This window comes from Perognathus longimembris, chromosome 2 (assembly GCF_023159225.1).
Source record: "Perognathus longimembris pacificus isolate PPM17 chromosome 2, ASM2315922v1, whole genome shotgun sequence".
Taxonomy (NCBI): domain Eukaryota; kingdom Metazoa; phylum Chordata; class Mammalia; order Rodentia; family Heteromyidae; genus Perognathus; species Perognathus longimembris.
Window position 1 is genome coordinate 106325901 of NC_063162.1, and position 24777 is coordinate 106350677.

At 36.8% G+C, this 24777-nt stretch overlaps 1 protein-coding gene across 13 annotated transcripts in view; it reads right to left on the reverse strand.

The window, feature by feature from the left end:
* Positions 1–24777, reverse strand: part of Magi2 (membrane associated guanylate kinase, WW and PDZ domain containing 2) — a 1248503-nt gene that overhangs the window by 395052 nt on the left and 828674 nt on the right. The gene's annotated exons all lie outside the window — the stretch shown is intronic.

The following is a 24777-nucleotide window of genomic DNA, read 5'->3' on the forward strand; positions in this document are numbered from 1 at the left end:
TTACCATGGAACCTGATGTAATGACAGTATTCAAGCCATACAAAATATTATCACCTTCATCTTCATTTCTACCAGCATCCTTTGGAACAAGGATGTGCCTGAAGTGCTCTATTTCACCAAGATATATGAATACATCTTTCTTGATTAAGTCTTCTCTAAAACTTTTGATTTACCAAGTTCACCAATAGGGGCTGGGGATATGGTCTAGTGGCAAGAGTGCTTGACTTGTATACATGAAGTTCTGGGTTCAATTCCCTAGCACCACATATACAGAAAATGGCCAGAAGTGGTGCTGTGGCTCAAGAGGCAGAGTGCTAGACTTGAGCAAAAAGAAGCCAGGGACAGTGCTTAGGCCCTGAGTCTAAGCCCCAGGACTGGCAAAAAAGAAAAAAAAGAAAAAAAAATCACCAATAGCCTCTTGGCTGTAAAATGTAATGGAAATTTTTTAGTTTCCATTTTACTTACCTCTAATGTAGCATTGCCATGGCTGATGAACTCTTAAATTGAGAAGCTTTGAGTTTCCTGTTAACACTCCTGCCTGTGTGTAATCTGTGCCATTCACCATTACTAACTGTCTGCTCCTGAGTTTCCCATCAAGCTCCCATGTAATCGAGAAAAAGATTTACAAATGTTAAGATTCAGATTGTTTTCCAAGATCAGAGAAAAAAATGAGATAATAACCAATATTTGTTTATAGGCTAGAATTTCCTTTTTAGTGCTGGGGATTGAATCTAAGGCTTCATGAATACTAAGTAAATGTTCTACCACTGAATTCTATCTGCCTCCCCAAATCTGATTCTACAAAAAGTTATTTTGTGTATGTCAATGCCCACATAGACTGTGTAGTTTATTCTTCCATCGTAGATCAAATATATGTTTTACCAAAGGGAGAGAAAAATCTGCTTTTTCAGAAGTAATACACTGAAAATAAAATATGCTTCCAGCAGGCAGGTCAGTTAATCTGGATGGTGCCTGAACTTTTTTCAAACTGATACCTACCTAGTACACTTTTAAGAAGCGCTTGATGATGAACTAAGTCAAGTATGTGCTATACATTTAACTATACATTTTACACTTTTTAATTAGCATCTGTTAGTTGTACACATGGGTTTATTCAAGTACTATCAATTCTCAGGAATAATTTTGTTAATATTTTCTTAAATTTTTATTGTAATTATAGAGGTTATATACAGAGGGGTTACAGTTACATAAGTAAGGCAATGAGTTCATTTCTTTCTGGAAAGTGTTACCCCTTCCCTCCTGTAAGTCTTATAATACTCTCACAGAACCTATTATAACTTTGTGTGTGCAGTCAGTTTTCCTCATACTGCGTTTTCAAATTATTGGGTGGGAAAACATTGCTACTATGACATACTCAAAATATGATTAACAGGGAGAAAAAAGCAAGGAATTTATCAAGCAAAAAAGAATGTTTGCAGTGTCCTCAATGTTAATTCAATGAACTTAACGTGAATTTAGACTTCCCACACACACACAGATGGCACTCATGAGCTAACCCAATTTGTAATGACATGTGCAGGTGTCTGGAGATAGGTCATTGAAAGTCATTTGAAAGCAGGGAAGGTCTTCTAGCCTGTGAATCTTAAGGTGCAGACACTTGCATTACAGGACAGCAACGAGCACAGGTAGATTATGTGAGGATGGAGGACTGTATCATGCTCCCAACAGTAGAGCACAAAGGTTCACCTTGTACAATGTGTTTTATCAAGTTATGTGCTATGAACAGATGTGGTGCATTATGAAAAATCCTTAGGCTGTTCTCTGGAGAAGTTGCTGTTTCAGACATTTATTGGTAACCCATATGGCATGGATAAGGTGACAATTATGGAAAGAACACAGAAAAGTGTTTCTCTAAGTTGCTTTGCCTGAACTCAGAAAATCTGAGGTGTGTCCAGACCACTAGAATCTGAGATATCCTGTTTTCTTCCTAAAAAGGCAATTGAGTAACTTTTTTTTTTTTTTATTACAAAGGGTCATAAACATTAGGCAGAAAAAGCTAAGAAAATGGTGTGGCATCCCTTAGGTAAAATGCCCCTGCTAGATTTCAGAGTTTAAAATACCAGCCAGTCACCTCTCATTCATTCAAATGTCCAAACTGAACTACCTCTCTGTTCATAGTACTACTTACGTAGGTTTTCATATGTGAGAAACCTGAGTGGCTCTGCTGTTATTGCTTGACTCCAACTTAGCCTATCCACTTCAGTCATTAAAACTAGACTTTAATCTATAGTTTGGTACAGATGAGCTTTGAGCACAAACTAAAAGTTCTTCCTTACTGGTAGTCTCAGATTTTCAATATTTACCCTGACACAACCTGGCCCCAACCACTCAATCTGAACCTCCTCCCTCTTCATGAAGCCTCTATCCCAGTGAAAAGGAGTTGGTGAGCACTGACATGCCTGTGACCTGCATGCCATTCATTTTCTGGGATTGTTTTCCCCTTACCCTTGTGGGCAGCCCTAGTACCATGCATACAGGACATCTTTCCTGACCTGCTGGATTAACATCCCTAACTCTACCTTCCTTTCTTCTTTGAGTCTGAATGTGTACTACGTTGATGGAACCTATTTCTTAGAAAAGAAGACAGATTTGATGTTCTATTCAACCTTGTCTCAGTTGGGCCCAAGAGGGAGTGCTAACTGAGAATTCAGAATCCAGGTGATGTTTTTATTAATGACTGGCCAATTCAAATTTGCCCCAAATGAATGAAAATGTCACCTCTCTTCTCATTTTTGTCTCTGGCTCTTAGTGTGTGCTTATATGTGCCTACTTTAATAAGCTAGCTCTTATCCCTGCATCTAGGCCTGTACTCTGGTCTGGGTAAGAGGGGCCTCATCTTTCTTCATGAAAACATAGCTTTAAGTAGTAGGATCTAAGGCCATCTGACCAGATGATATACTGAATTGGTCAGTATCCCATTACTGTTAGAAATGTGAGAGAGACCATCACTTTATAAAGAGAAAGGTTGTTGCCATGTAACAAAGCCATTTATGAATACAATGCATCTTGATCTGTGTCATCCCTTCAACATTTTCACCACTCTTCGACCCACTCTTTCCTTTTTTTCTCCTTAACTCAGTGGTATATGCTATGCATTCCTGACTCCATTCTTCTCCTTCCTCCTTCACTGTTCTACCTCTCTTTCCTTAGCCGCCCCTTCTTTCAAGTGCCCATTTATACGCATTCTGAAAAATTATTTAAGAGTGTCTGTTTCAAGCCATTCTAAATCATTATATACACACACGCACACACACACACACTACTATCATAATTAAAACTCCATTTATTTTTCAAATAGATCTCTTTAAGTCGCAATTTTCTCTGAGTTAGTTAACATTATTGGCTTTGCTTTTGCATAGAAAAACAAAGTCTGTGAAAATATAAAGCTACTAATTGCCACAATTGGGAAACTAAAAATGAAGGGTTCCCATGACATTTTGGCTGTTACTCTTTGTCATAGACTTGATGGATAGGGTGCTGCTGCCTGCAGCTAATCAATTACATCGAGGTATGAGTCGGGCAGAGGTAATACAAGTGCATCCAAGTCGGAGATTAAAATAGCAAAATCACACATATGTGGACAGGATAATGGTCAAGAGTTACAAGAGAACAATTTCAGTTTTGGTATCATGTTCAGATTGTGGGAATAGGAAATCACTTTTTTTTTCCTGCTGAAACCAATGAAGGCATAGCAAGCTAAACAATATACTACCAAATAAATTAACAGGTATTGTCAATTCTTTGAGGAGCTGCATATTTTAAGAGAACAAGTTCAGACAAAGTTAAATGATAGTACACATTCAAATTTATATGCATATTTATTATTTTACACAAAACACAAAAATACTCTGAAATTTGGCATGCCATTTATTAATTTCTAACTAAAAATACATTCAGATTCACATGGACTAAAATAACTAATCATTGTGAAATAGTCTAGAACTAGGACCACAGGGAATGCAAATAAAATTATAATAAAGCACTGTATAACGTTGCTTATTATGCGATGCAGATGGCTTCCTAAACACTAGGCAGTTGAAAGAGCCTTGTAGCTGACACAAGGTACCTGGTCTTGGGCTATGTGAAAGAAACTTCTGCATTGTTTTATATTAGCCAAAAAAAAAAAAAAAAAAAAAAAAAAAAGTAAGCCAGGCCCTGGTGGCTCAAGTCTATAATCCTAGCTATTCAGAAGGCTGAGATGTGAAAATCATGTTTGGAAGCCAGCTTGAGTAGGAAAATCGACTAAACTCTTATCTCCAATTCACCAGCAAAAAGCTCGAAGAGGAGCTGTGGCTCAATTCATAGAGTGCCAGCCTTAAGCACAAAGCAAAGAGATAGACAGTACCTTGACCCTGAGTTCAAGTTCCAGATCTACCATGCTCCCCCCAATAAAACCCCTAAAACCCAGAGTAAAACAAGCAACAATAAAACAGAATTTCAAAAAAGGATTTGTTATGCAATTGTACATAAAACTGCCCAATTTTAAAGCCATCCTAAAGATCATACAAATGGGGTGAATTTTTTTTTTTTTCTCTTTGGGATCAGAATGGTGAAAGAGAAACTCCACATCACATGCAAAAGTTTTCAGGAATTTAGGTTGCATGTTGACAAAGCTGACTGGCTCTCCTGATGATCTTTTCAAGTGCTATAGTGGATAGTTAGTATTGAGCCGAGTAGTTTAGCTCCTCTATGAGAAAAATCCTTGATATCGACTTACTTTCAGGATGGTATTCTCAGCATTGCAGTTTAGAATCTTTAGAATATTGGCATCAGTCCACTATAAAATACTTCCATTTTCCCCCTGACCTCTTCCCTTCATTATTTTGGCAGTTTTCCTTCTATGTCCACCAAGTGCAGGGTATGGTAATTTCAACCATGGAATAGTCACTAAATACTGCTGTAATTTGGACCTGGAATGTTCCCTGGAGGCCCATGTGTTGAAAAGCTCAGTCCTAAACATGGCACTATCAGAGGGTGCTGAAACTTTAAAAAAAAATGGAACCCAGCCAGGCTCTAGTAGCTCACATACATAATCCCAGCTACTCAAGCAAGCAGAAAAGTCTATGAGACCTTATTTCAAAAATAACAAGCAATGGGCTGGGGATATGGCCTAGTGGCAAGAGTGCCTGCCTCATATACATGAGGCCCTGGGTTCGATTCCCCAGCACCACATACACAGAAAATGGCCAGAAGTGGCGCTGTGGCTCAAGTGGTAGAGTGCTAGCCTTGAGCAAAAAGAAGCCAGGGACAGTGCTCAGGCCCTGAGTGAGTCTCAAGCCCCAGGACTGGCCAAAAAAAAAAAATAATAACAAGCAAAAAACCAGGCTGAAGGTGTGGCTCAAGTAGTAGAGCAACAGTGAGCAAACAAGACAAGCGAGTATAATGTCCTAAATTCAAATCCCAATACAAGCAAAAAGAGGTTGAGGCTAGAGAAAGGTCTTAGGTCATTGGGGGTATATACTCAAAGGAGACTGCAGATCTCAGTGTCTTTTGCTTGCTTTCTTCCTCTTTGCTTCCCATCATGATGGAAATAGCTTCAGCACAAGACAAAGCAATGGAGTCAACTGATGAACTGAAACTTTCTCAACTGAGAGCTAATATAAACTTTTCTTCCTATTAACTATGATTATCTTAGGTATTTTATTGCACTAATGGAAAACAAAATAATACAATTATTATTCAGGAAATATAAAAGGTATGTCCTCTGGATGCATTTATTCTTCCTTGCCTGTATTTTCTAAGTCCTCTGTGGAAATTAGCTCCCAGATTGGCTCCGAGAAAGCTCCAAAGATTATGTTTTTCTTATCCATTTGTATAACCTACTTGAGGAGCATTTTGTTTCCATTATTCAAGCCTATTCCTTCATCACTGTGGCTGGTATGGTGCAAGAGGAGAAACCATCCTAACTTTTGTTAAACAGATACTGTACCTGCCTTTATAAATAATATTTTATATTTTGTCTCTTAACAAAGGTACTTATTATCATTGTGTAATTTTATCATCCCTGTCTAAGCTACTCATGAAACAATGGAAGCAATATTCAACCAGCAATATTTAAATTAAAAATTAAGATAAGAAATTAGGAACTATTAATATACATTAATATACTGCTTCTCTATGGTTCAGTGGTAGGGTTTGGAGATTACAGATGACCAATTAGAGAAAGTTGTTTCCTTCATTGTTCTTTGGGAAATAAAGTTGGTCAATACAATTCACCCTTTTCCCCATAACTCAGGTTTTTTATTGTACTGAGGGCTGAATATTGGGTCTTGCATATACTAGGCAAGATCTTTACCAATGAGCTATATTTCCAGCCCCACCCATAATTTACTTCTGACAAGATGCACTTGCTGCTTCACAGTATTTCAGAAGTGCGATGATAAAAACAATAGAAGTTCTTTATGTTTAAGGAATGTTGCAAAAGATACATGAATTTGTGAAGCATTTGACTTGGGCACTATAATTATGGCTCCCATAAAACATGGGGAGAGATCGAGAGGATTAATGATTGGCTAATGCTTGTAAGAACAAACTTGGAAGGAAAAAGCCAATCTATTCGGTGACCACAGAGCATCTGTTAAATAGTCATTGGTCTGTCTGAGACACAAAGATCTTAAACTATGGCAGAATCAGATTTACTGCCATGCTCAGGATCTACAAGCAAATTCACCTAAAATACCCATTAATATGTCTTTAAAGTACCATTAGTAGCAATGATAAATTTAGTGGCTGACCCCAATGGCGTTACAGGTCCCATATGTCTTGTTCTTTCCTAAAAATGGAAGATTTATATTGTTTAAAGATCATCACATGCTCAAAGTGAGTGAGACCTCTGATTCTATTGCATTGGAGTGAAATATTTTCTTTAAAAAGGTGAATGATGTTGGCTAACTTTATTTCATCGAGAAGAACACATTGATGATAACACTGTTTGCTGGCCTTTTATATTGTGCTATTTCAGTGTTATTGAACAGTCAAAAGAGAAAGTGAGCAGAAAGGCCTGACATAAATGAAGTGGCATTTTATTAGAGTTAAGTCATCTTCCTAAAAGAATCAATTGGTCACAAGTTTTCTTTTCTGTGTAATGGAAGTTAAGACATTATGTCTCTCCACAGGCTATTGTGGAAACTTAGAAAGATACTATGGGTACCCTTTCAGTGTATACTAACTGCTCTATGCATGATGATTATTAATGATAAAACTAAACAAATAAGTGAGGAAGTAGAGATCATCAAATCTGTGCGGTTTATTTATGGCAAGAATATTTCAAATCATTTTCTTCCACATTGGAATCTGAGGAAAGACTGTTCAAAAAAATGATGTATTCTGCTTAATGATAATGCAAAGAATTTCTCACAGAGCAGGGTAATGTGCACAGCTAATGGCAATGGCAGAAGGATCTTAAACCAAAGAGGGTTTTTGCCAAGTTCTGGGCCTTAGTTTCCTCTTCTTAGGCTAAAAGCTACGTGGGCAGTATGAACTTGTTAAATTAAAGAGGTCTGAGAGTAGATCCCTCTCTATCTTTTCAAACATTCACCTCTATTTCAATACCACAATGAATTGCTTTTATCACCACATTTAGTTCCTGGATCTATATTAGTATCTCAAAACCACTATCTCACTTAGCTTAAAATTTTATTGTGATGATGCTACTAAATTTGTCTGTAATATTGTATTGGCCATATTAAGAATAAAAACATACTCTGAACAGAAGGGGACAATTTTCAGGACAAGACAAATATAGACAAAAAAACCCCACAAACAATATAACCTACAATCAGTGGATGACAGTTACTATATTTAACAAACCACCATCTATTACCTCCGAACAATAAAAGAACCAATAAATACCTGTCTTAATAAAAACATTTTTTCTGCCTTCACCATATTTTTGAGTATTTTTATTATGTTTAAGTAGTTGTACCAAATGGTATATCTTGATCAGTGTCACTTCTTTCAACATTCTCACCCCGCCTTCCCTTACTTTTCTTAATTTTTTAGGTTAAGGCAGCTAAACATGAAATATTTATGGCAGTCTTTGCTATTATTTAGAGAACATTGTATTTCCAAAAGCATCAGGTATCACATCTTCTGAATATTAGCAGATGATAAATACAATATAATTCCACTTAATAGGATGTGGAAAACCCAAAGAAAGGTTGGGAGAATATGCAAGCATTACTCTAAACACAAATTCCCAACTGGTACCACAATGCTAGGTGCATTCTACTTCACAGAGATGGTAGCTGTGTTCTCAGTTTCTTCTTATGATACCTGTAATAGGATCATTGCCTGGCATCTTCTAGGAAAGGAATTTAGGGAGCATTAGAAATGCCAGGGGAAAATGGATTTGAATTGCAGCTCTACTAACAATTGATTTGGGCAAATCATTGCTTAGGAAGGTAGTTACTGGTCTCTTAAATATGTATATTCATTTTTTATTATTTCATAGAGTACTTATTAAGATACAATTTGTTGTCTGTGAAATGCTTTAAAAAATAAATGCTTTGTAAATACAACAAATACAAAAGCAATAAGAGCTGGAAATGGGAATTTACTTGTGTACCTGGATTGCTCCCATCTGGTCCCATTATCAGCTATTTATCAAAGAGCCTGTCTGCTTCTTGGTCTGGGTCCAAGACTACATTTTCTTCATTTAAGTCCATCATATGTAGGATAATGAATTTAATCTGCAGATTTTCTGTGGAATGGCAAATAAGTTTTTGGCTCTGATCATCCATAACGTCCTATCATTTCTGACTTTTATTTCACTCAATGCACTCATTCTATTTTTTATTTTGTATATGATAGCATTTGATTCAGTCTCATCTTTAGTTATGAAAAATTGCTGGTCATCTTTATCCTATATCTTCTTCAAGTTGAACCACATGCCTATTAAGTCTCTCCCCTCCCCTCTCCTCTTTCGTTTCCCTCTCCCTTCTCCTATCTGCCCTTTCACCCTTCTCTCTTTTCTCCTCTGTCCTCTGGCTCCTTTTCTCTCCCCCCTGTCCCCCATTTCTTCTGTCTAATTCACTAATAGGATATTCTAAGTCAGAAGATGACCAAATGAAAGAGTCATGACCTGGGAGAAAAGATGTGAGGGAAGAAATGGAGTGAAGACAGATGCTAAATGAGATTATTGATCAAATAACATAAAAGAAGAAATATTTACCATTCTCTCTAGCTCATTTTGGTCGTCTACCACCACCAGAGCACCTGTCATCCCAGGGAATAGACCCTGCCATAAATCAGGTTCTTTGCACTGCAATCCCATGCTAGCAAGACCAATTTGTATGCTCATAAGTTATAGAAGATTTCCCAAATACTTTGCCATGCAGTGAAGATATTGTGAGAATAACCACCTAGAATTCTATCTACTTAAGAAAAAGAACAAATAATTGTATAAGTCAACTTATTTAAATTATGATGTACTATGGAATATGAATGGCAAGGAGACAAAACTAGAAGGCTATCCTCCCATATAGACAAAAATGAAGAGGTCACCTCCCACCTGTAGAACTTCATAGCAATTTCTCCACATAAGGGTGAAAAACAAATGTGACAGATTTGTTTCCCCAGGAAACAGTGAATATAATGTTAAACTTAAAATCTGCTTGCACAAACATAGAGGATTCAATTTCAAGGTGAACATTGATATTTTTGTTAAAAATACACAAATATTGCAAAGCTGAACTATTTTTTTTGTAAAATAAGAAATACTAATACAAGTCATAGTGCTTTAAGTTATAAGCCCATCTTTCCCTCCAGCCAGTAATAATTTTGTCAGGAGCTCCTCTACATTATTTTTTATACTAAATAATAAGTGGGTTAAAAAACTTAAGCCATATGGAAAAATCAAAGGGAGCTACTATTTGAATCTTTGCCATATGAGGTTTTTTTATTTAATTTTTTTTGGCAAGGTGATGTGCATATGAGTTTTTAATGGCAATAAAACATTTAGAAAGTAGAATAAAGCAAACAAAAGCAACAGCTAATGTAGCTCCTGAGGAAAAGAAGTAGAATGATAGATCATGCAGAATCTCTACCAAAACAAAGCCTGGATTTACAATGGCTATGGGAAGAAAATGAAACACTAGCTGGATCGCACATTACTGTGAGCAGCAGAAGTGGATGACCATCTGAAAAGAACACTTGGAAAAGAACAGGTCTCATGAAGTACAAGAAATATTCCCTCCATGAAGCCCTTTGTAGATTAAACTGAATGAAGATTAGGAAATAAAACATGTAAAATAATAGTGTAGTAATGAAAAGGACAAGGTTCATAACTCATAAAAAAGGATTTTAATGGAGGACTTGAAAGTTAACATAACAAACATAGATATGGTAGGGGAAGACAATATAAAATTACCTAGCACTAACTTGGAGATGTGAGCACTGGATATCATAGGACTTGAATGGATTAATAATAACAGACAGTAGTAATCAGAGTTATAAGAAAATGTTCACTCATTAGCATGTAGACCTAAGGCAAGCCATAGGAGTGGGAGGCATGTCGAGGAAGAATGGGAAAAAACCAAGCTCACCACAGGAAGTGATCCGGTGGGACCTGAACAGTTAAGATGCTTCTAAAACCATCTAGCCATAGAATTGTGCTCAAACACCATGTTTCATCCACTCTTCTCTGAACATTCATTCACAGTCAGATTTTTTTTCCTGTTAAGTGGTAAATGGTAACAGATTCCCACACAATTATTCACTGCTTATATATCGTCTTCTCAACTATATTGCTCTTCAAAAACAGTGATCAGCAATTGTATTTATTTTGAAAATTTCCACAGCTAATATTATCATTCTACAGTCAGACTAGGTCTCCAATTACAGAAGAACAGATCAACTTGCTTTGTTTGCAGTTAGATAGAATGAGAAGATGCTTCTATTCTTTTCAGATTTTTTTTTTTCCTTTTGAGACAGTCTCACCATATAGTCCAGGCTGGCCTTGAATTCATATCCCTCCCGACTCAGCCTCCTGAAGCTGAGAGCACAGGCCTGCACCATCATGCCTAGACCTAAAGCAACAATTCCTTTTCTTTTCCTTCACTTTCTTCTTCCTTTCCTTTTTCTTCCTTCATTCTCTCCTTCCTTTATTCCCTTTCTCTTCCTTCTTTCCTCCCTCCCCTCTTCTCTCCCTCCCTTCCTTCTTTCCACTCATAGTAACACGGTGGCTGTATGAGTGACCTCTTGAAAAATACATTAAACTACTTTAGATGTGTAATGGTTATCCCATAATCACATACTGAGTTATATCATGTCTTCATCCTTCACCCTAACTAATAATAAAGGTTTGCATTTTTAAAAAAAAATTAGCATCTTTGGAAAGCACTATTTTATGATGCATAGCATTTAGGAAACCTTGAAATTACATGAACTGAGAGGGGAATTAGATTATCTTGCTTCAGCAGTTGAAATTAAACCTCTTTTTTTTCCCCTTCCAACGATAAATCATCGTTAATGTTCAATGACGGCTTTGTGTTGATGATCTGGATTGGTTTCTCCCATTTCTGGAAGAACTTTTCTGTAATAGTCACATCAGTGCTTCACCTTTCTGTTTTGCTCTCTGCACTTCTGAGCAGATCTTACCATTGAGGGACACAGTGCATGCCTAGCAGTATGATTGACAGAGACACACATGGAGCTCTTACAGAGATTGTTCCAATATTGTGTGGACTGTAGTGAACATTTTGAAAAGCATAGGAAACAATAGAAGCCCATCTTTTGACAAAAGAAAGAGTAACACAAAAAACAATTCAATATAAAGTACCTTTCAGAGAACTAAATTTACTTTGTTAGTTTATGAATATAAATCACATCACATCCGAAATGCTTAGCGTCTAATTCAATGATCTGTCTATTTTTATGGATGGGATGGCCCAGGAAAACTCTGAGAATGCACTCAAAAACTTCCTTTTCAGTTTAAATGCAAAACTTTAAAGTGAAAGGTTTTCTTTTTGCCAGTCCTAGGGGTTGAACTCAGGGCCTGGGTACTCTCCCTGAGCCTTTTTGTGCTCAAGGATAGTGCTTTATCCTCTCTCCTATTGTGGGAGCATAAATAGTTCCTACAGAGGCTGGCACACTCTACATCAGTGGTGGCAGCTTGATGCCCCTGCCTGGGCAAGAGCAACCGATTCCATGCAGGTAACTTTCTTGTCCCACCTCTGCCAGGACCATCTGGGTAGGAACCAACATTTAAGAGCTCACCTTACACCTTCAGACTCAGCATCTCATGTCCACACTAGTGACAGTGGGTGAACTATGGAACCACTTCTTCTCCAGAATGGCTGTCCATAAGCTCACAAAGAAGAAGAACCCAGCAGACCTAAATAGCATTTCAAGGACTCTAAAAACTAAATTGCACCTGGAACTACAGCCTGCAAAATAGGCCAGAACCTACGCACCAAACCCAAACAGGAGCACTGTCTACAAAAATAAAAGCTTTCAGACATGTCCATGTTTTTCAAAGTCTGTATTGGAAGTATCTGGGGTGAACTCAAATGTAACTACTCATTTCTAAGAATCAGGACAATCACAAATTGGATGAGAAGATGCAATCAACTGGCACTAATGTAAATAAAAATGCTGAATATTGGTACAAGGATTTTTAAGCCAGGTAGCATTAAAAAGCAGCAAATAGAATTTATCACCAGAAAAGTCAAATAATGGAAATTAAAATCCTGCTGTAGCAAAACTAGAACAGGGGAATTGAAGACACATGCATAAAATTTGTTCAACAATCTCAAAAGCTTAGGAAAAAATTGAGCATTTTTTTCTTATTCATCAACTTAGAAGAAATGAACCAGTTTCTATGGAACCACAAATAGCCAAAATTTAAATAAGATGAACATGAGTGGAATAATTCTATCACTCAAAGCAACTGAATTTGTAATTAAAATTCCCTTGAGATAAACTTCCAAGCCAGGTGGTTTCAGAGAATTTTACCAAACATTTAAAGAAAAATTTACACCAATTTTATACAATTTCTCTTTGAAAACAGAAGAAGTAAGGGTGCATACCAAATTGTTTCCTGTGATCAATATTACCTTGATACCCAGAAATGTATATATAAAAGGAAAATCGCAAATCAATGCTACTCAAAAACATAGAGATAAAACTCTTCAGTAGAATCTGGCCTACAAGTAGAGTGCTTGCCTCATATACATGAAGCCCAGGATTTGATTCCTCAGTACCACATATATGGAAAAAGCCAGAAGTGGCGCTAAGGCTCAAATGGTAGAGTGCTAGCCTGGAATGAAAAGAAGCCAGGGACAGTGCTCAGGCCCTGAGTCCAAGCCCCAGGACTGGCAAACAAACAAACAAACAAACAACAAAAAAAAAAACACCCCCCAAAAACTTCAACATATTAGCAATGTAATATATAAAAAGAACTAAACACTATGCCCAGTGGGGCTCATCCTCAGTATGAAAGCTTGTTCACTATTTTAAAAATCATTTCCTATTAAATATATCAACAGACTAAATAAGAAACACCTTTTGACTATATAAATGGAAAATAACTTTTTAGGTAGAAATCATAAGGAATCTAAGAAAAAATGTCTATAAATCATGAATAAGTTCAGCCAAATTACAGGATCTAAGTAAATATTATTATAAAAATCAATTACATTTCTGTATATTTAAAAATGGGGAAAATTGCAATGATGTAACTACTTTGAACAACTAACTTAGAATGTAATGAATGAATACCAGGAAGCTGAAAGGTATTATTGAAAGGGGTGGGGCAGGCCAAAGAAAGAGAGGGCAGATTAACAGAGAGAGGAAGAGTGAGTGATTAAGGTCACAATATCTAATGTACATATGAGAAAATGGAAACAGGTAATGTGAAGAGATGGTGGGGTTTATAGAGATGGGAGAGAACGATAGAAATAGTGATTTTGATCAAGACGCATTTTCATTATAAACTGACATGTTAAAATCCCTCTGTAAAACTACTTAAAGATAATAAAAATTAACACTGTTAAACTGAGATTAAATATATGATAGCCTTTACATTTCTGAAACCTGATGTGCTTATGAGTACACTAAAAAACAAAATTAATATACTTTTGCCACATATCACAAAATGATAATGGAAGACTTCAAAGAAGTCAAATGATTAGCAGATTTACATTTGTGGATGAGAGCACTCAAAGTATTAAAGATATTGTTTCCAAATTTATTTATGAGCTTAATACAAATCAGAATCCCAGCAAAATGTTTAGAGTTTAGACACGCTTAATCTAAAAATGAACATGAAGAAGCAAAGGACTAAAAATAGTTAAAAACAATTTTGATCAAGAACTAAAGTAGGCAATATCACTCTACTAAATGAAGGCTTACTACACAGCTACAGTAATGAAGACAATATGATACTATAGAAGGGACAGACACATAGATGAATGGAACCCAATTACATATAACAAAGAAAAATGTGCAATTCATTGGAGGAAGAATAGCCTTTCAACAAATTATGGTGCAAAAGTCATAGAGAAAAAAGAACCCTGAGTGCAACTTTATTTACAAAAAAACCCCACAAAAATGTAGGCCACTTAAATATAAATCATATAACTATACAGCATTTAGAAAAAGCCATGAGAAAATCTTCAAGATGCAGGGTTAGTTGATTCATTTTTCAAAAGTGATAAGTTAGATTCATCAAGTATAAAAATATTTCTCTGTAAAAGACCTTGTGAAGAGGATGGAGACAAATGACTGGGAGACAAAGAAGTTTGTAAACCCCACATCTAGTCAAAGAACTCTTAGCTAGAATAAAGAACCCTTAAAGTTGAATTTAAAGATCAAACGAGAAAAAGACATGATTTGGCATTCTACCAGTTAGGACAGACAGACGACAAGTAATTACATAAAATGCTTATGAAAACTAACAGGCAGTGTCACTAGACATCACCAGAATGGCTAACAAGAAAATAAAAACTACTTAAAATTTTTTATCTTGGTGGCACTGGGGTTTAAACGCCTATGCTTGCTCTGCTGGCACTTTACCGCTTAAGCCACACCCCCGACCCTTCCTACTTTTTTTTTTTAGAGTTTTGAGTTTTTGAACTGAGCAGACCTCTGGGCTAGGATCCTTTTTACCTACTCCTCCAGTGTAGGTGGGATTACAAAGGTGCACCACTACACCAGGGACCTAATCAGCCTTTTGCCCAAGCTATTGTCAAACTGTGACACTTCTCATCTCTATCTCGCCCTCCCCCCCCCCCCCCCACCAGCCACAGTGGCACTTTTAATTGATCCGGACATCCACTGGGCACTCCAAATTGGTCTGGTGATAGGAGGGGCATATATATAGGCTGCCTGCCTGGGCAGCCAGAGGGGGAAAAGAGGGGAGAGGAGGAGAGGAGAAGAGAAGGAGGAGGACAGAGGAGGTGAGTGAAGCTGAACGGAGTAGAACCAGGCCGGCCTGAGGAGGAGTCCGAATCCTGAGGCCTGAGGGAGGCTAGGAACCCTGAGGCCTGAGGAGGGGTCTGGAGCCTGAGGCCGGCAAAGAAGCCTAAAGCCTGTGAGGAGGCTTGCGGTTTAAAGCTTGAGGAGAGGCAAGGCCTGCAAGGAAGGAAGCTTGATCCTCTGGAGGTTTGGAGGTTTGGAGGATTAGGTAGTTGGAGATTAAGGTGTGGAGGTTCAAAGTTCGGGAGTTCAGGTCAATACAGGTCTCAGGTCTGGGTTCTGGGTAACTAACCCAGGACAAGGTAGTTGCAGGCTAGCATTTGGAGGAGGAGGGCTGCTCTGATTCCAGGTTTTAGGTTGTATATAAAACCCCTTTGTAAATAAAACCCCTTCCCACCTTAAGTTGTGCCTCCGTGGATTATTCTCGCTCTCAGAATACAACTTTTGAGTCATGGAACCTCAGCGCAGAATGCTGAACTCATGGCTCTCATTCAGGCCTTAAGGTGGGCAAAAGGAAAAACGGTTAATATTAATACAGACAGTGGTATGCTTTTGCTACGGCCCATGTTCATGGGCTCCTGTACAAGGAAAGAGGACTCCTAACTTCTGGAGGAAAACAGATAACTGTCAAAGAAATATTGGCTCTCCTGGATGCCATTTGGCTTCCCAAGAAGGTGGCAATTATTCATTGCAAGGGTCATCAAAAAGAAGATACTTCTGAGGTGCAGGGAAACAACCGAGCTGACCAGGCAGCTCGGGAGGCTGCCCTAAAACCAGTGGGGCCTCTAGAGTTACTGATTATTGCACCCCTACCTTAGTTGCCAGAAATGCCTCACTATTCAAAAGAAGTGGCTCAATGTGGTAGAGTGCCAACCTTGAACTGAAGAGCTTACGGACAGAGCTCAGGCCCTGAGTTCAAGCCCCAGGTCTGGCACAAGAGAAAAAAATGTATGAACCACTGAACTTGGACAGAAAACTGTAACACCAAATGCTGGCAAGGATGCAGAAAGATGGAATGACCAAATTGCCTGACTATGAGAATGTGTAAGAGTACAGGCACTGTGGAAAGCAGTTGGCCAGTCTCTTGTAATACTCATGCTCTTTATATAAATTAATATTAAATAGACACTCAGACCAGGGGGCTGGGGATATGGCCTAGTGGCAAGAGTGTTTGCCCCGTATACATGAGGCCCTGGTTTCAATTCCTCAACACCACATATATAGAAAACGGCCAGAAGTGGCGCTGTGGCTCAAGTGGCAGAGTGCTAGCCTTGAGCAAAAAGAAGCCAGGGACAGTGCTAAGGCCCTGAGTCCAAGCCCCAGGACTGGCCAAAAAAAAAAAAATAGACACTCAGACTCAGTCGCCACAGACAATCTAAAACTTGGTACCAATAGATAGTGAAATGTCCATGCTATATGATTTATTTTGAGTAAACTGCCTTAGTTCCTCAACTGAAAATATATACTTCTAAATTCTTTGTATTTTCAGAGTAGTTTTAAGCAAAAAATACTAGGAAGGGTACGCGATGCTACAGGATGCTACAAAATGTGACAGGATGGAACAACCTTAGGTGTTGCTGTAGAAAATCATGACTAATACAAATAATTACTAGTTAACTGAAACAATTAACTGCTTCTAATAAAATATTTGATATCTTCTCATCATTGATAATAATATCCAAGCTATCAGCAGAGAAACAAAATTAAATTCAAGTGCTCATATTTCATGATAGATTATATTTATATATGTATTTTAATAATTTAGATCTTTTAGTAATTGGATAGTAAATGTTGTTAAAATGTTTTTCATGAATTCTTCATAGTACAAAAAAATTCAAGGTGATTTACAAACATAACCTTATCGAATTTACCAGGTTTTTAAAATTTTAAATGTTTAAAAGTAGAATTAATTCGCTTATAATTGTCTTGAAACTTAGGACATTAGTTACCAATAAACTACAATGAGAAAGCAAGCCAGAATCTCTGAATTAGAAAATCTAAGCAGTGTAAAAATAAAATTTGAAAATACAAATATGCATCTCTTTATCTGTCACTTTAGAAAGCTTATTTAAAAATGACTTGTAACAGCAGTATTCTCTATTATTTTTAAAGGATAAGCTCCATCTCTTGAAAAAATTGCTTAATAAATGTGTAAAACAGTGTACTCTTTCTTCACATATATTTCAGACAATTTTTAGAAGACAGGCTAAAAATTTCAAAGCATTGGTTATTGTAAGTTCAAGTATGTTCTTATGTAAATAGGTGAAGATAATGTGGTTCTTTTTCTGTAGTAATTTAAGAAAACTCACTCCTGTAAATATTGAATACTGATATGAATCTACCCAGACATTTATACAGATGTTATTATAATTTTATGAGAATTGAGAGCAAATTTGACAGAATAGAAAGGGATACCGAATCTATTGATATCAGGCTAGAGTTAATGTGGATAATTTTAGCCTACAAAGGTTTGTTATTTGCAATCCCCCCATAAATTGTCAAGTATTTTAAGTTTACTAAGCAAGTCATACTACTCTGAATTTCCTCCTACTCTTGCACTTCTATGAGGCTCAATTGTCTGTTCAGGCTTCTAACTAAAGAAAAGGAAATAAACAGTAATTTAGAAGTTATGGGATAAAAATTCTTAGGCTTCCTATAGTTACAGCTGTCTGCATGAAATAGGCATGGTCCCATTCAACAGGAAAGGAAAACATCAGCTTTCCCTGACCCCAAATTGCACATTAATTTCATTTCAATGTAAAGGTATGGTCCTATTGATTTGTTTTCCTGCCAATACTGGAACTTGAACTTAGGGCTTTGTTTTTGCTTGTTTTTCCTTTCCCTGAAGGATGGCACTGTACCACCTGAGTCACAGCTCCATTTTTGGCTTTTTGCTGATTGGAAATAAAGAGTCACAGGGAACTATGTTGCCTTGGCTGGCTTTGAATCACCATTCCCAGATTTCAGCTTTGTAAGTGGGTGGGGTTACAGGTGTGAGCAACCAATAATTGGTTGTTTCTATTAAATTGAATCACACTTCAACCTCAAGGGGGAAAAGACATCTATAATTCTCACTTCACTGCTGATGTTTTCTCTACTTTGTGTCAGAAACAGAATGTCTATGACTGAAAAGTTCTCAAGAAATTCTACACTGCTGATTCCAAAGGGAGAAATAGGACAGTGGTTCATACACATTGAACTCACTTTGCATAAGAATTGTTTAATAGTTAACTGCTATTCCTGTGGTGTTTTAAATAAGGCTACCCTGGCTTGCTAAACAGCACACCCCCAAGTCCTATTATTAGAATCCAGTAGTAGGTGGAGACGACTTCTTTTCTGCCATGTAGACTGGAGCTAACATGCCAGAAATGCACAGAGCTATGACAAATGCTCAGATCACGACGACTTTGGTATTTTCCACTGTATTTTGGGAGAAAGAAACACATTTTTTTTTGTTTAGTAGCAAAATTATCCTACAAGTAAAAGGGTAAAATGATTACTTAACGTTAACAGAATAAGCATTTCTTTGAAATACACCATTTCATTTGAAGAGAGCCACCCATATTAACCCTTTGATATGATGGAGAAAATACTTGAGTATTTTTTTCCTACAGCCTAAAGATAATAATAATAATAAAATTTTTTTGTGTTTGAACCCAAGGCCTTTTACTCTTGATTAGCTTCCTTTGCTCAAGGATAGCTCTCTACCACTTGAACAATATCTTCAGTTCCACTGAAGGACATATCTTAAATCAGTTGATATCTCTCTCTTCTGATATTTCACTTAGCTTCCTCTCATTGTCATTGACAAGAAATTACGTGCTCTTGTGTAACTGATCTAACGAAGCATCCACAATCTGAATTTTCATATGCACATGCCTACACAGTTATGTTTACAGTATGTAAACACATATAATACATACATATAATGTATGGCATAATCAATTAAAATATCTTATTAGTAAGGTCCAAGACATGCAATTTCAAAACTAATGAACTAAAATTTTCCCTTCTAGGTAGTATGGAATGAAGAACTTGAACTGATGCTAAAACAGAAATTCATTAAAATGTTAAAATAAGTAATTTCAGGTGATCAGAAAACTACAGAAGCAGCAAGGTCTAAGAGCTAAGGCTCAAGAGAAGAGGACCTCATGAGATGTGGGAGTTAGCTATATGGACAATGGGCTCTTAGGACTCAGAGTGGAGACGAGGCCTGGGAAAAAGGCCACTGCTGGAAGTTAGAGGACCAGGAAGATCTAAGGAAACTTCAGAGACTGGAGTGACAGAATGTAAACCGAGTTAAAATCAGATAGGTGACCAACCCAGACATCCCTCAGTAGGTGAATGAATCAGGAAAATATGGTATATATGCATGATGGAATTCTATGCTACTACAGAAAGAATAACATAGCCCTATTCATCAGGAAATGAAAAGACTGGGGAAAAAATCATACTAAGTAAAGTAAGCCAGATCCAAAGAAATGTAAGCTCTATGCTTTCCCTCATTGGTAATAATTAGTATATGTTTAGGATAGTCCTAGCAGAGGATCATAATAGCTCAATAGCTATGTACATATGATCACATGAGATAATGCTAAATGAAATGAGCTCCAAGCTATGGAAACAAGAGGTTTTTCTTTGTTGCTGTTGTTTTTAAGGTATGATGTGAAGTTATTTCTTTTTTCTTTAGTTTTATTATTATTATGGTTTATCCCCTGATGTCGCTGTATTTGATTTTGGTACCCTGGGTATTGTATATACGTTTATCTGAATAAGGGAAGGAAAGAGGAAAAACAAACTGGTAAGACAAAGGACAAACAGCAAGCCAATGCACCAGTGATACTCACAAGACAATATGTTGGAAATAAGCTGTACAACCTGGGAGGGGGAATTGGGAGGAGTGGGAAAGTGGGAGAAAAATGAGGGAAGTTTGACAAGAAATGCACTCACTACCTTGTATATGTAACTGTATCCCCATCTGTACATCACCTTGACAATAACATTAAAAAAAGAATGTAAACCTGAGAGACTTTAGCAACAGAGCCAATCATCCCCTGACGTTTGTCAAATTCTGAAGCCTCAGTATCTCCATACAAAACTAAAACTCTAAAAAAGCACTTTAAATTTTTCTTTTCATCACACACATGCATGCACATGTGTGTGTGTGTATAAGTGTGTGTTTGTGTTATGTATATGTATGTATGTTTTGGTTTGGGTACTCAGGGTGCATAGCTATTTTCATCAAAGTAGGATTCTGTCTCTTGAGCGACACTTTACTTATGGGGTTTTGCTAGTTAATTAAAGATAAGAAGTTCATAGACTTTCCTGTCTGGGCTGGCTTCACACAGAGATCCTCAGATCTTGCCTCTGTAGTAGCTAGGTTACAGGCATGAGCTACCAGTGTCCAACAAAGAAAAGTATTTAAAATATTAGCTTCAAAACTATCAAGGGAAAGCCTTCACATAAACACAGGATGCTGAAACATCCTTGTAGATTAAATTCCGCCCATGACTACTTCTGTGGGTCCCTAAGTGAACAGTTGATACATTTTCAAATGGTTAAAGTAAAAGTCAAAAGAAGGCTAATATTTTTTTACATAAAAGTACAGAATGTTGAAATTTCTGTGTTCATAAATAAAGATTTATTGGTACAGATCCTAGACCTTTATATATTGACTTTGGCTGTTTTCTCACAATAAGTAATTGCCAAGAGATGAGATAACTCGTAAAGCCTAAAATATTTACTGCCTGGCCCTGTTTAGACAGTGCTTAACAACCTGCACTTGTCTGCTGGGTAAAAACACTGGCACACAAATCCGACCAGGAATGGAACAAACGAGAGGTGACTGAGTCTTACCATGCTGCTAGCTTGATTTTGATTGGATGAGGTTATCACCTTTCTCTCTATCTGTCCACCAGAACAATCAGACTTCCTAGTTGTATAAGATGTCATCATTTGCAACAGTTACAATTTTTTTTTTTTTTGGTTCTGATCCTAGGGCTTGAACTCAGGGCCTTTATGCTATGAGCTTCTTTTGCTCAAGTCTAGTACTTTACCACTTGAACCACAGCTCCACTTCTGGCATTTTTTTTGGTGTTAGCTGGAGATAAGAGTCTCACAGAGTTTCCTGCCCAGGCTGGTTTCGAGGCATGATCCTCAGATCTCAGCCTCCTGAGTAGACAGGATTACAGGGGTGAGCCACTTGTTCCCAGCTCAGTTACATTTTTTTTGTAAACAAATATAACTCATATTTATGAATATTTTAAGAACAGAAAAATATTCAATATCTAAAAGATTAAATACATAACATATATTATCCAATAAAATTATAAAACATTCAAGAATTAGACAAATATGAACCACAAAGAATACCAAAAATCAGATAATGGAAGAAGGCTTAGAGAAGATAGATGACAAAATTACTGAACAACAAGCCCCCAAAGCTTTTAAATATACATTTGATCAGATGTAATAATACTTCGAATAGTGAGAATTCTCTAAATTGTGGTATTAATTGTAGACTGACATGTTGAATGGTAACCACTTTGCATAACTAAGTAAGAAATGATTTAAAAATCAAAAATGTAGAAAAAATTGTTTAGGAATTAATCAACTTTGTTGTACCTTTTACACATTTTACAAAGGAAAAGAATTCCTTTTGCATTGGACCATCCTAACCAGGTTGTTTCTACAGTAAAACATATTTCTCTGAAAGTGGAGATCAAATATTTCTCAGTTTTTAAAAACACAGATTTTTTTCTCACTATCAATTATGAAAAATTTATGTTTTCTAAACATAGATTCCTCTGCTGTAGCTCAAGGTGTATGTAAACATTTACATTTTTAATAACATATTTTACCCTCATTCCAGCATTCACAAAATCTCTCTACTAACTTTGTATGCCTGAGCTGATGTGTGACACACTACTGATTTGATTAGCAGGCTGTAGAGCACTGTCTTAACATCGAACATTTTAAACAAGCAACTGTAGCCAATGCTATTTAAACAAAAAGAAAAACAAAGCATACATGATAATGTTACACCAAATCATCCTTCTTGGCAAGAAAAAAATAGTGTATGTATAGAATAAAAGCATTCTAATGAATTAGATATATTTTCCATTATGTAACATTCCAATAATATGTGGAATGAAGCCTATGAATTATTTTGTAGGAAATGAAAACAAATAGTAATTGAATAGTTGTAAATATTTCTGATAAACTTTTTTCTAGACCTTTCCCCCTTCCTTCCTTCTTTCCTTCTTTCCTTCCTTCCTTCCTTCCTTCCTTCCTTCCTTCCTTCCTTCCTTCCTTCCTTCCTTCCTTCCTTCCTCTTCCTTCCTCAATATTTTTCAATATTGAAGTCTGTTCAATATTGAAGTTTAAATGCAGGGCTTTAGGCTTACTAGCAAAGTGCTTGACCACTCCTCTAGCCCTTTTAGGTTCTAAGGTTATTTTTCACATGGGTTCTTGCTTTTGTTCAGGCCGGCAATATAGCATATGGCTAGGACTGACTACAAGGGATTACTAACATATAATTTTGGTTTGGGTTGGCCTCAAATCTCAATCCTCTAGATCTCTGCCTCCTAAGTATCTGGAAATGCCACCTTGTTTGGTCTCCTGGAGTCATGTTTCAGTTAAATGTAGTTCACAGGTCATTAGCATCATATTTTAAACATTTACCCTCCTGAGAAGACTGACAAAATGTAGTTCATAGATTATTGTCATCATATTTTAAGCATTTATTATTCTGAAAAGACTGATAAATGCAGATGTGCTAAAAACTGGTCACACTGAAATATTAATACGATTCAAAATGATAGGCTCCATCTCCCGTAAGATTAAAAATTTTGACTGTAATAGCTTTTAAAAAAATAAAACGAGGGGCTGGGAATATGGCCTAGTGGCAAAAGTGCTTGCCTCCTATACATGAAGCCCTGGGTTCAATTCCCCAGCATGACACATATAGAAAATGGCCAGAAGTGGCGCTGTGGCTCAAGGGGCTGAGTGCTAGCTTTGAGCAAAAAAAAAAAAGCCAAGGGCTGGGGATATAGCCTAGTGGCAAGAGTGCCTGCCTCGGATACACGAGGCCCTAGGTTCGATTCCCCAGCACCACATATACAGAAAACGGCCAGAAGCGGCGCTGTGGCTCAAGTGGCGGAGTGCTAGCCTTGAGCGGGAAGAAGCCAGGGACAGGGCTCAGGCCCTGAGTCCAAGGCCCAGGACTGGCCAAAAAAAAAAAAAAAAGCCAAGGACAGTGCTCTGAGTCCAAGGCCCAGGACTGACAATAAATAAATAAATAGATAGATAGATAAATAAATAAATAACAAAAATACAATGAACAACTTAAAGAAGCAAGGCATCTGAGAAGTTCATATGTCACATAACTACAAACATATTCAACTCATTTTAATTAGTATGTACTTAGGATTCTCACATCTGTGGCATAAGTAAATTGTTACTCTCAACAATAACAAATCAGGTCATTTTAATTTATAACCTATCTTATCAATGAAATGCAACCTAATTGTGCACAAGAGTTCAAGTCATATAATAATTTATTGAATTCAATCACACAGTTATACTAAGATATAGGAGGAAAGAATTATGAATATGAATATATATTTATGCATTATATATACACGAAACAGCATTTTTTCATTTTTAATTTAACTTCGTACCATGTCTAACTTTTGAAGAGTTGCCTTAAGTGAGGAATACATGATATTATTTAGGAAAGCTAGAATTGCCACTAAAATGAAAGGACTTTCAACATTAGAGGCCTTTTAAAAGTTGACTTTATAGAAACTTTTCTAAAAGTTCAAATATTTAGTCACTTTTTTTTACCTTTAAGAGTTCCTCAAAAACAGTTGTAACTACTTTCAACGTCCTATGTGTATCTGTAGCTTCTATTATTGATGATGTTCTTGTATCACCTTCCTGTGGTTGTACCTACACTATCTCTGTAATCTTACCTGAGTATATTGGAAACCATGTATACTGGTATTGGAAGTAGGAAATTGAAAGGGAATACCAAATTTGAGAGACACAGGGTAAAAAAAGACAAACAACTACAAAAGCAATACTTGCAAAACTGTTTGGTGTAAGTGAACTGAACACCTTTGTGGGGGGGGAAGGGGGAGGAGGGGGGGGTATGAGGGACAAGGTAACAAACTGTACAAGAAATGTATCCAGTGCCTAACGTATGAAACTGTAACCTTTCTGTACATCAGTTTGATAATAAAAATTTGAAGAAAAAAAAAAAAAGAGTTCCTCAAAAAAAAAAAAAAAGAGTTGCTCATTGACAGATACATCTAAACAGGGCTCCAATAATTTGAT